Source organism: Lissotriton helveticus, chromosome 4_2 (assembly GCF_964261635.1).
Source record: "Lissotriton helveticus chromosome 4_2, aLisHel1.1, whole genome shotgun sequence".
Lineage (NCBI taxonomy): Eukaryota > Metazoa > Chordata > Amphibia > Caudata > Salamandridae > Lissotriton > Lissotriton helveticus.
Window position 1 is genome coordinate 64,689,524 of NC_136064.1, and position 12,342 is coordinate 64,701,865.

Consider the following 12,342-nt stretch of genomic DNA (forward strand, 5'->3'; position numbering starts at 1 on the left):
GGCCATTACTACCCATCTGCAGGTTGAGTCTGTTAAGTTTTAGTGCTTGCAGTATAGGTTCCTATGCACTTGCACAATCTTTCAGACATATTTTCTAATATCGACTCTTGCTACTGCGTGAAGGATTGGTGGTCGCATGTCATGTTGGGGGAATTTTTTAAGGGTACGCTTTTAATTATAATAATGTAATTCGAATATGGCGGGCCATGTTTTTTTGTTTTTGTAAACCATTTTCAATGATATTTTGTCACAGTACAAGAAGACGTGGTATATCAAAGCAAAATGTATTTCAGAGCTTACATTTGTGACTGCTATGACGGCAGGAGTATTTGGTTCAATGTATCATAAACAGTTTTTAATAAACAACGTCAACTTCAGATCTCAACAGCAGTATCACCCGTTAAGTTTTTCTCTTGCGCGGTGTCCCCTCCCTCCCTTGTCTCTTTGTGCACCTATTTCTACTGTGTTTCGGTGTGTGTAGGCCCTCACCTTCTCTCCTTCCGTGGGAGTCCTGTGCTTATGGGTGGTCTTGTGACAGGGTCTGAGGTAGAGACCCTCTGAGCAGCAGGGACAGGGCCGGACTGGCCATAGCAGGCATCGGGCAATCCCCCGGAGCGCCGCAAGGGTGGGGGATGTTTTTGGGCCCCTGGGGGCCGTTTTTGTTACAGGGCCGTTTTCCCAGCACAGCTGCAAAATCGTCCCTGAACCAAAATCGGCTGAAAACCAGCCCCGGCAAAGAGCTCCGCAGGACACCTCCAACACCCCGAGTGGGGAGAGGGTTGGCCGGCCGAGCACTTTGTCAGGGCCGGTTGTAGTTCCCAGTCCGGCCCTGCGCAGGGAGCGCAGTCCACGGCATCGGAGACTAACGCGGACGTGTGTCATCCCGTGTGTGCACCTTTAAGGCCTGTTTATCGCCTAGGGCCGTGCCATGTTGTACGGAGTTCGATGGAATGTTTCTTAACTTTTGGACTGTATTTAGATGAATCTTGATTTGTTCAGACATTTTATGTTGTAAGGCAATTTGATGATGACAATAAATACATTAATAGATTATTTCGGCAGACTGTTTTAAAAAAAAAAACAAATAAAAAGAACATTTTAAAAATAAAATTAAATATATTTTGAAATCTCATTTGCATTATATCGTTTGTTAGCCTCATTTATCGATTTATTCTTATTCAGCCTCGATTTCTGAATTTTTTTAGACTGGGCAGCAGAAGCAAGAAATAACAAAAAATAAATATGTAAATAAAATTAACGTGAAGTAGAGTTTCTTAAAAACAGGGCACTCCAAACTAGTTAAAAAATGTTCTGATAGTGTAAACATCACCAGTTGATTGACTGGGAAAAGACTTTAGTCTCAAGTACCTAGTCCCTGGATACCCTCTCGGGTGATTAGTGCGCTATACAAATCAACGTAACAGGACCAATTAAAAACCTAAAGTCTTAATTGTTTTGCAAACACGGCAGAACGACTGATTCCTTCTTTAGCATGCAAAACCTTTTTTGACTTTTTGCACAAATTCATATTTGGCTTCCAGGCACTGTTTGCAACGCTGGTGTTACTTCAAGAGGGCGCTCGGCTTTAACGGAACCACAAACATATTGCACCTTCTTATAGTCAGTCCCGTGTCATGAATCCAGAAGTACTTCCTGGTTTGGGAACAAGGAGAATGACTATGAAATGAACAATACTGCCCTGCAGGACAGTCTAGTATCAAAAAGTGTTACTTCCAGAACCCCATAGTGTGAATACAAGAAAACACAATAGTAAGGGCGCTTTCAGAGAATAACTGTGGGGCGGGAGAGGAAGCTACTAAATGAGGCTTCCCTTTTATTACAAGAGGTGTGCACATATAAGCTTGTTTTCTGCAGAGTGCAACATTGTGTAGTTTACACAATCTGTCTCCCTGTAGGAGGGCAGTGTTAAAATTAACCACAGGCAGAGCTGGCGTAGTGCCACTATGCAGAGTTCCGCGGAATTGTTAAAATACTCTGCTCTGCTCCCCGCCTCCAACCCGCTAATAAAAAATATAAAAACGGAAATTGAAAAAGAAAAAAGGCACTTACCTGTACTGTGGCTTCTCACGATGGCCCTCCTCCTCTTTGCTTTGGTCTCGCTCCCACAAACCCCAAGTCCGATGTACGTTTTGCGAGAACTACACAGGTGGAGACGAGGAGCCTTTTTTTGTCGGGGGGAGGGCTGGCTAACTGTGCTGCGGAGTCGGAGTTTTGCCTAAACTCCGCGTTCTCAGCGGAGCGCGGAGTAGGCAAAACTCCGCACACTCTGTGCTGGCTGAGCGGAGTTCTCTGCACGTCCTTAGTTAAAATGTTCTATAATACAAGACAAAATCTTTGTTTGTGAATAATATTTTGAATAGGTTCTGCTGAATATATATAGTTTTCTTTCTTAAGGTACCTCTGTGTTTTAATAACGCTTGAATCCGTTTTGTTTTAACTTTTGGTATAGTGCAGAATAGCTACATAATAATGCCATGAAATGTGTAGCAAAATTTTACTTTTGTTCCATACTGTAGAGAACCATGGCATATAGTTTGGGGCATCATTTCAGTGGCCTTAGATGGGCAGCGGGGTTCAAGGACTGGGTGGCACTGTACGCTGACGATCGCTTGTTGTGCATCGGGGACCCTCCGAGCTCTGTCCCCCAATGCCTGGAGATTATTCGATTATTCGGTCTTTGTTAACCCGGCCAAATCCATACTGATGGAGGTGAGGGGGGACGCTGAGGACAGTCACAGGTGTCCTACTATGCCACTGTAACACATTTAAATACCAGGAAGTCCACATGTCCCACCTCCCGGACCTAGCTCGGAGACTTAACGTCCAGGACCTGCCCGCTTCCCTTGGCCAAGACTTCCGGTGCTGGTAACGTCTGCCACTCAATCCAACGGGGTGCAGCGCGCTCTTTAAGATCGGTGTGTCTTCCTCCGTACCTATATATTAGCAAATTTCCAATACTATGTGCCAAGGCAATGATTTCCCTCCCTAACCTCCAAACTGACCTCCTTTGTCTGGGCTGGGAAGCGTCACAGGGTGTACTTCTCAGCGGCTCAACAGTCACCCTTTCTATTGGGGACTGGGATTCGCTGATATTTACAAATACTACTGGGCTGCGCAATTGGTGCCCATCAATGAATGGTTTACGTGACGGTGGGATGATCCGGCATACCACCTCGAACTCCACATAATGGGATGTAAGGGCCTACTCGGCAATCTTTATGGATATCCGGTTTCCATGGAGATGCCCTCCTGTGCTCGAGTGGTGATACACTGGTGGAGGGCGGTGCGGCGCGTAATTTTCTGGAACCGCAACCTTACCAAACGTACTCCCCTGTGGTGTGGTGCATGGCTCCATCAGCTTCCTACCCTGAAGGGGTTATTAATGTCCTTACCTTTCAAAGACTCCAAATGAAATATGGGAGTGTCATTGCATCCTCATTACCCAGTTTCCCCCCCACACCCCCTCCATATCAGTTTCAGGTCTGATATTCTTACGTGGAGCAGTGGCTTTGTACACTCCAGCTGGCCGCACACATTATGTAATGCTGCTTGAACACAAGCTTATTTTGGGGAATTTTTGTATTCAGTGATTGGTCCACACAGTTCAATACAGCGCGTGAGTACAGGGATGTAAACCGGATTGGAATGGATTTAAAAATAAATAATTTTATTAGCAGCTTTAAATATATGAAAACAGAGGTTAACTTGGCTGTGTAAAGGACTATAAAACACAAGGGATTCTGAGACACAATTTCTGGACTTGATATAAGTATATCGTTTGCAAAAGAGAACTGCAATGGGGGCAACCTATGCCCCAATTATGATAACTGCTGTGAGTCCAAGAAAGAGGAAATATGTATTTTCCACCTAGATCTGGGAAAAAACGTTAATAACTTGTTTGCTTTCCGGAAGTGAGAATATTTTTAAGAGAAGATGCACATGCACTACATGACAGCAAGTGGAACCTGGTAGTGACGGGGGAGCTCTGTCGATAGAGTTCAGCTTTTGGATATTAAATTTGTAGAATGACAAGTATTGCCTCCTTTAACAGTCGCTACATCTAGGCATTCAAATTCTGAATTTTCTATGAGACACAAATATCACTAAGACTAATTAATAATTACACATAATGTATTGAATAGTATTCATTGTAATTAGGATGGCTCAGTGAGTTAAAGGTCACAGCTAAAACATGAGGTGATCTCCAGGTTAAGAGTTTGACTCAAGTCAAGGCTAACTCTGCCGTTCATCCTTCCATGGTTAGTAAATTGGGTACAACATATAGAAATGCCAGAAGTAGTGCATTCTAGTAAATGAATATAACCTAAACATAACATAACGTGTATTTGTAAAGCGCACGTTCACCCGAGCAACGGGGCATCTTGGCGCTGAAATAACAGATGTATATAATATAGGGGATGTGTTATAGAAAGTCCCTCATGCTGCAACCCTCGTGCGCCTGTTTGTTTTTTTAGCCCCCACCTCAAGCACTTTGGTATTACAGAAATGGCTGCAGAGGCTTTCTTGGCTGTTTCTGTGATACATATTGCGCTAATGTTAAATGCATGCTGACGTGATCTAAAGAGGGCGTCCTTTGCACTGGCGCTGTATAAAAGGCATAACTCCAGAGAGAAAAAAGCCATCAGAAGGTGCACTGACTGCGCACCACATAAGGGTAGCGCACCCAGAGGTGTTCTTGCAAATGGGGTACAAGTGTTGCATGGACCCGTGAGGCATCCATCGGAAGGTGGTGCAGCCAATCACTGCTGCCGTCTAATGGGGGAATCCCTGTTTCCCTTTTAAAGACAGCCTGGTTTCCACCTGCACAATGAAAGCCGAACAGGCAGCTTCAAACAGCTGGCTCTTTTTTCACGAATGCACTGCTCTCAGTGCAGGTGTGGGTTGTTCCTACACGGGGAAAAGTGGATTTACTATGATATGGTTCAATGTCCCACTCTTCACCCAGTGCACAGACTTTTAAGTGTGCACGGCCCGCTCCGCCGTATTGTGGTATGGGCGCATTTTCCTGGTTGGCGCCGGATGCATCTTTTAAATGGAGCACCAGGCGCTAACCAGGAAAATGCACCACATTATGGTGAAGGTGCTACGTGCATAGCAGCTGCAAACTTGCGTATTTGTGCGAAAAACGGAACGGTGCTTTGAAGCCGCTCTGTGTTTCACAGTGCATGCAGCAACCCGCCTGCAAGGGGATGTCTGGGGGGTCTATGGTATCCCCTTTTCCCTCTCCAGAGGGCTGACATCAGGAGATATATAAAAATAAAATGTCGGAATTTGTAAAGCGCACAGCTACCTCCACCGGAGGTGTCCCGGCGCTGTCCGTATACCGCTTAGGAACCCTTCCTGGCTTTCCTGGGAAATGTCCACTCCTGGGCACCCCCCAGGTGCAGCCAGGCATCCCAGCGCTTTTGGGGCCGTTGTGGAGACTAAGCAAGCTATTGCCCAGAGTTGCAGCGTGGGACCCATGATCAGAACAGGTACTGAGGCGACAATATCCAGTCAGGGGAATTAATGAGTCGGAGACCCGCGAGGCGGGAATCGAACCCTGGTCCCTGGCCAGAGCTCTGCATCAAGGTCTGCCTGCTCTAACCATTGAGCCACACTTCTCCATCACTGACTTTGCACCAACTTTTAGGTAGTGCACTGTCAGTGCGCCTTCTGACAGCTTCTTCGCCTCTGTGCCCGCGTCTGTAATACAGCAGGGGCGCAGAGGCAAACGGATACCCTCATCTGCATTGGGCCACGCCCCCATGGAAATGAGGGAACGCCCTCTTGAGGAAGCGCTGGTGCCAGCGCTTTCAGTATTACAGGATGGGATGCACAAGCGTCGGCTGCCCCTTCTATAATACCAAAGTGCCCCGAGGGTGTGCAAAGGGGGCGCAAACGCCTGTTGTGCCCCCGGGGCACTCTGGTAATATGGCCCCAGATCTCTAAAGTAGGTTGTCTCTGCTTCTGGCAACTTAACCTACTAAGAAAGCTTTTGCCCCAGCTGACTTGGTCCTAGTGAAATCGAGTCTCTGGTCCGTCTTCGATACACGGCGCCGGGAAACTAAGAGAGGGGGAACCATACAGCCTAGGTGAAACCGCCTCGTGGATTTTCAGGCGCACCCGCCCGACCACGAACAATTTTTCTCCTCCCGGTTTTCACCTTACTCGTGAACAATCGAGATCCATTACAGCCTGAATCTATAACTGTTGGGATTCCGAAATTAGGATTCAACTCAATGCCCCGACCGGGGATATTTATCTAAACGTACTATTACGTGCAAACATTTGCCTAGTGGACACGCAACAGAGTCTACACACTGACCGGCCTTCTCCCCTATTTTCGTTCCCGCGAAACGCTATAAGATCTACTATCCGGAATAATTATATCCAATCCTTACTATTACTTATTCCAGCCCTGAAGATTCGCAGTTTGTTCCCTGCGATGAAACACGTGTTGGCTTGTGAAATGGAACATTAAACAGAAGTGACCATTCAAAGAACAGACTCTTCATCCATCAATGTTTATTTTGGTTCATATGTACTTATTCTTGAAGTTCTACCAAATGTTTAGATTTGTCCTATCAATCTCCACCATTTTATTATACTAACTCACTTCAGTACTATCAAACTACTATCTATTGTGTATAGCGCAGGGGCATTGTTGTTCTTATCTGCTTCTGGCAACTAAACCTACTAAGAAAGCTTTTGCCCCAGCTGACTTGGTCCTAGTGAAATCGAGTCTCTGCTACGAAAACTCTTGCTGTTTGGACTCCCTTTAAGAACGCTCCAACTGGTGCAGTGGACGGTGGTCCGGCATAGTACTGGAACTTTGCACCACAACCATAGTTCATTCATTTAGGAACAAGTTTATCGGCTCCCATCAAGGAAAAACCTCCTTTCAAAGTGTTTTGAAATTTTCTTTCAGTCCATTCATGGCAAAGCACCTCCCTTCATGGTCACTGAATGTCATCTCACTTAGTCACACTTTACGATCCAGTGGTCAGTGCTACAGGTAGACAGTTACCACCAGCTGCAAGTGGGCAGTTACCACCAGCTAAAATTGGACAGTTACTACCTGCTTGCTACAAGTGGACTTTTTATTTCCAATCAACCTTATTAACGTTTTCTAATTGTATCTGTACTCTGCGTATTATGTTTTTCTACAGCGCCATGAAACCTCGATCTGTATAAATACTAAATAGCATACAAGTCACATGATGCACATGGACACGCGCTCAAACGTTAATTATAATACTCGGATTCACACAAATTGCTGAGCATTATTTGCGGCAATGTATAAATGTAATGTAAATGTGTTTGTATTTATAAAGCGCCTTCTACCCAGAGGTCTCGTAGCGCTGTATTCATACCTCTGTGGAACCCTTCCTGGCTTTCCTTTGAGATGTCCACTCCTGGGCACCCCTTAGGTGAAGCCAGGCATCACTGCGCTGCTGGTGCCGTTGTGGAGATTAAGCAAGCTATTGCCCAGAGTCACAGAGATTAGACTAGGCACCGAGGCGAGAATTATCAGGTCCGGGGAGATTGAGTCCAAGAGACGCCGAGATTGAGTCCAAGAGCCGCCGAGGCGGGAATTGAACCCTGGTCCAGGCCAGACCTCTGCATCAGGGTCTGCCGCTCTAACCATTGAGCCATGCTTCTCCAATGTATACATGCTGCAGCCAGAACCATGTCCCTTGAGCAGGACAATTCAACATTCTCATTAGCAAAATGAGCACCAAACAAGAGATGAAGATTTTCACCTTTTGGTGCTGGTATAATTTTATAGGTACCCAGTTCCATTTTTAGAACTGCTAATGTATCGATCTGCAGCGATGTTATTTGCTATTTTTTCTCTTTTATTTGTGAAGTATTTAAAGCTTTGATGCTGTTGGGGTCGAGTGAAACGTAAGCTGAACACTCTGTGAACATATGTATAAAAGAACATTGTAATAAAGCATGTTCCATTACATGAAGAGTATATTATTTGCACCAGGATCACCAGATTTCAATTCACGCCCGTATTTTGCACATCATTCTTGGGGTGAAAATACCCCCTGGAGTGGAACAGCAGGGTGCATTGCTGTTCCTTCACTTCAGTATTATCTGCCCCTGAAGTGGTGCATTGTGGGCATGAAACGCAGAACTGATTGAGCACTGACCACTGAGCATGGAGTGTGATATTCGCTGCACCCCATTGGTGGGTTTTGTGACGTGCACTCAGATGGTGGCGTGCCAGCATGGACACTGCCCATGTGGAGACGAGAGAGGGTACTGGGGCTTGGGTGGGGTAGAGAGTATGTATTATGGTAGAAGGAGTTCTGTATTGAGTACTGACCAATGAGCGTGGAGTGTGAGATCCGCCGCACACCATTGGTGGGTTCTGTGATGCCCACTCTGATGGTCCAGGCCAACTTTAAAAGTGCCCATGAGGATATAAGAGAGCGTTTCAGGGCGTGGGTAGGGTAGAGAGGGTGCATTACTGTAGAAGGAGTTGTATATTGAGTACTGATTGAGTACCCATCACTGAGCGTGGAGTGTGAGATCCGCCACACACCACTGATGGGTTCTGTGATGCCCACCCTGATGGTCCAGGCCAACTTGAAGAGCGCTCAGGAGGAGAACAGAGAGTCCTGGGGTTGGGAGGGTAGGAGCTGCGCCTTGTGGTAGAAGCGGGTGGGCTTTTCTCCCGGGTTCGCTTTTCTATGGAGGCGAGGAAAGGCTGGTGAAGAAAGGCTGGGTCTTGTGGGCTCTAGTGCCAGAACGGAAAATGCCTCTGTGCTCCCAGTTTGATAGTAAAAGCAGTGTTTAAACTGGAAAAATAAAAGTGCAGGTACTCTGTACCGGAGTACCTGCTTGTTTCTGAGAAGTGCCGGTATTCTACAATTAAAAGTATTGCATTCCTCTTGAGAAGATGCTGGTACTCTACAATTAAAAGTACTGCATTTCTCTTGAGAAGTGCTGGTACTCTACAATTAAAAGTATTGCACTTCTCTTGAGAAGTGCCGGTACTCTCCTCCTCAAAATAAAAAAGTGCCGTATTCCGTACCGGACAGTACCTGCCCATTTAAAGGACTGAATAAAAGGCAGACAAAACTGGGCGCATTGGGGTCCTTCCCTTCCGCAGCTGTGCAACTATCAGTGCCAATGTTCATGATACTCTGAAAACAGGTATATGAGAGTGAGTGTAGTAGGGAGGTGAAGTAGGGTTGATGAAGTAGGGTTGACGAAGGCAGTGTTGAACCATGTTAGTAGTGCCTGAGGCGCAGTGGCTATATCTCGTGTTACAAAGCGCTAGAGGCCATTATAGGGACTTTTCAGCAAGGCTGGGGCTTGGGGTATTTCACGGGTCACAGAGGAAGCACGTCACGGTCCTCACCGGAAGTCACAGGATGGAAGGAGGAAGCTGGCCGGCAGTATCTGATCCTCAGCTGAAGCCTGGTGCTTTTCTCAACAGTCAAAACAGAACCGTGGAAAAGGGAAATGAACCGAGGCTCGTGAGAGACGGACTGAAAGCACAGCGCTGCCCTTTGGCTTGTTGTGTGATCGTGTGAAGTTAAGGTTACAGGAAAAGAGGCTGAGAATTGTTTGCCACCGAGTCACGAGGCTCCTGCTTCCACCTCATCTCTAATAACATCGACCCTGGCCATTTTACTTCGGTGTTAAACTTATGAATACATTTTGGGCTTTAATTGGTCTGTGGATGCCTTAAATCCCTAATCCTAGCTAATAGAGCTGTCATCCAGCCAATGTGTTTGGTTCATCCACTGTCTAGGCCACGTGCTCTAGAGCGTGGGAGACCCCAAGTCTCACTCGCCACATCCTTTGCAAGGGAAGAGCAGCCGGGGCGCCGACTCTGACGCCCCTGGAGGAAAGAATCACTAAAGTGTACAACACACATGTGTGAAGCTTGGAACCAGGGCCCCTGACGTCAAGAGAACGTAATTGATGAGCAGTGCGAACACCAGGGCCCGTATTATCCGTTGTGCCCTGGGGTTGAACGCGCGCTTTGTGCACCCCTGGGACAGAATGGTATTGTAGAAGTGGCAGACGCCTTTGCGTCCCCGTGTGTAATACTGATAACCCTGGTGCACATGTAAAATCAGTGCCATCATGGAAGGGCATATGCTCATTTGCATGGGGGCGTGGCCATATGCAAATAAAGGGATCACTTTGCCTCTGTGCCAGTGCCGTATTGTGGATGTGTGCGCAGACGCAAGTATGCCCTTAGGTGGTGCATCGAAAGTGCACCATATAAAGGTGGAGCACTCTCAGTGCGCCTCTTAAAGGCAGCCCTCAAGAGGGGAGAAAGGGGGTCCTATGGACCACCAGACATCCCCCGAATGCGGGTGCAATCACTCCCTGCACCCGCCTGCAAGGGGACCTCTGTTCCCTCTTCAAACACAGATCGGCTCTAAAGCAGTCGCAGTCGCTCTGTATTTCACTTGAATGCGCTGCCCCGAAGGCAGCACGAGTGCGCAGCTGCCCTGGGAGCCGCGCATTATTTTGACAGGTGCGCCATGGCGCAAGCAGGGAAAGAGCGCCATCTACATAATAAGGCCCTGATCTACAATTTTTAAGCGGCCTTGCAGAGCACCAGACTATCACATTACGAATCATCGGGGTAAGTCATTGGGAAGCATTTTTGTAAATCTTTTTGCACTTCACCATTTACACATTTATTATAGACTATTTTGGAGAAACCATTTCTGGGGGCCTTAGCGGCTCAAGATCTGCACCCATCAAGAACTATGAACTAAAAATCTGAGAACTGGTTGAACCCACGTTAGACGCGATTGGATTTTGAGATCCACCTTTTCTGAGCAGGAGCTATTTACTGAGACTTCTTCCAGGACTAAGATGTCCTTGACCATCCGGTCTAGTCACTAGGGGGTAGATGTATCAAACCTTTTGCGATTCGCAAAGGCCGAAATTCTGCGAATTTCGTCATTTGCGAATCGCAAAAGGCTTTTTTGCATTTTTTTAAATGCATCACAAAATCGCAAAATAAGGAATCGCAAAAATTTGCAATTCCTTATTTTGCTTAAGCATTTAAGGAATCGCAAATTTTGCGATTCTTTAAATGCGATGTATGTGGGTTTTAGAAATTGCAAATTTGTGTTAAGAAATCGCAATTTACCACCAACTTGTAGTTGGTGGTCATTTGCGATTTCATTTAAAAATGCCCTATTTGGCATTTGTGAAGGTGGCATGTGACACACATATATGCCCATAGGGCATGTATGTGCGCCATATGCACACACATGTACATTTCAGGAGTGCAGCAGGGTGTCTTTGAGACACCCCTGCACCCTTGAAATTATTCTCAATTTGCAAATTCGCAAATTGCGATTCGCAAATTAAGAAATATTTCACAATCATTCCTATGGGCCTCCTGGCCCATAGGAATGCATGGGAAATTATTCCTTAATTGCTAATTCGAAAATTGCGAATTCGCAAATAAGGAAGACTAAGAAATCGCTAAAAAATAGCGATTTTCTATATACATTCCATTTTGCGATTTCTAAATAGCGATTCCTTAAAAATCGCTATTTAGAAATCGCAAAATGGAATCTTGATACATCTACCTCTAGAATTGGCCTGTTGGCTTGTTCTTGCATGCTGGTAGCCTTTTTGGGGAATTGGTGCAAGGCTGTTTGCTGGGTTCCACGTGCTACAGGCCTGACAATTTATGAATAAAGTTCACCATAGGAGATGGGGCAGGGGCCTTCGAGGTGAGCCCCATGCCGAGTGCTACCTTAAAGACTCTGCCCTTCACCAATTCCTCCCCTCTCAAAAAAAAACCCCAAAAAACAAAACAATGGGTCAGCGAGGTTCTGTCGCCATGCCCTGGGGTCAAAATTGTGTGACACATAGTGGCACCGTGTGGGTTGGCATTGGCAGATCTTGTGCCAGCAGAGGTGCCTGGGAACCCCATGTACCACAGACTCTATGGCTAAGAGACCCTTCTTCAGCCTGGGCGGGGGAGAGTGGCTAAAGACTAACATGGGCTGTGCCCTAAAAGGGAGAAAATCAAAGATGGGATTAAAGTATTCTTGTCATATCCTTAGGAAGTGTGGGAGAAGAGCACAACGGTGCCCTAGGGAGAGGCTAAGGTGTGCAAGGGGCAACAGTTCTCAGCCCAATACAGATGAAGTAATAAAGGATGTAAGGTATACCCTGAGCACATAAAAAGTAAACATGTATTAGAAACTACCAGAAAATGCTTGAACAAAATCAATGAAAGAAACCCCAAGAATATACAACTGTTTCCAATTAAAGTGAATGGCAGCAAGATTTATCATAAATAGCGAACAA

The 12,342-nt window shown here is 46.2% G+C and overlaps 1 protein-coding gene and 1 non-coding gene across 3 annotated transcripts in view; one reads left to right on the plus strand and one right to left on the minus strand.

The window, feature by feature from the left end:
* The window catches only part of STARD8 (StAR related lipid transfer domain containing 8), a 635,411-nt gene that overhangs the window by 88,567 nt on the left and 534,502 nt on the right, over positions 1-12,342 (plus strand). The gene's annotated exons all lie outside the window — the stretch shown is intronic.
* Positions 11,010-11,200, minus strand: LOC144752322 (small nucleolar RNA snR46). Its single transcript, XR_013594087.1, has one exon. It is a non-coding gene; the product is annotated as a small nucleolar RNA snR46 (small nucleolar RNA).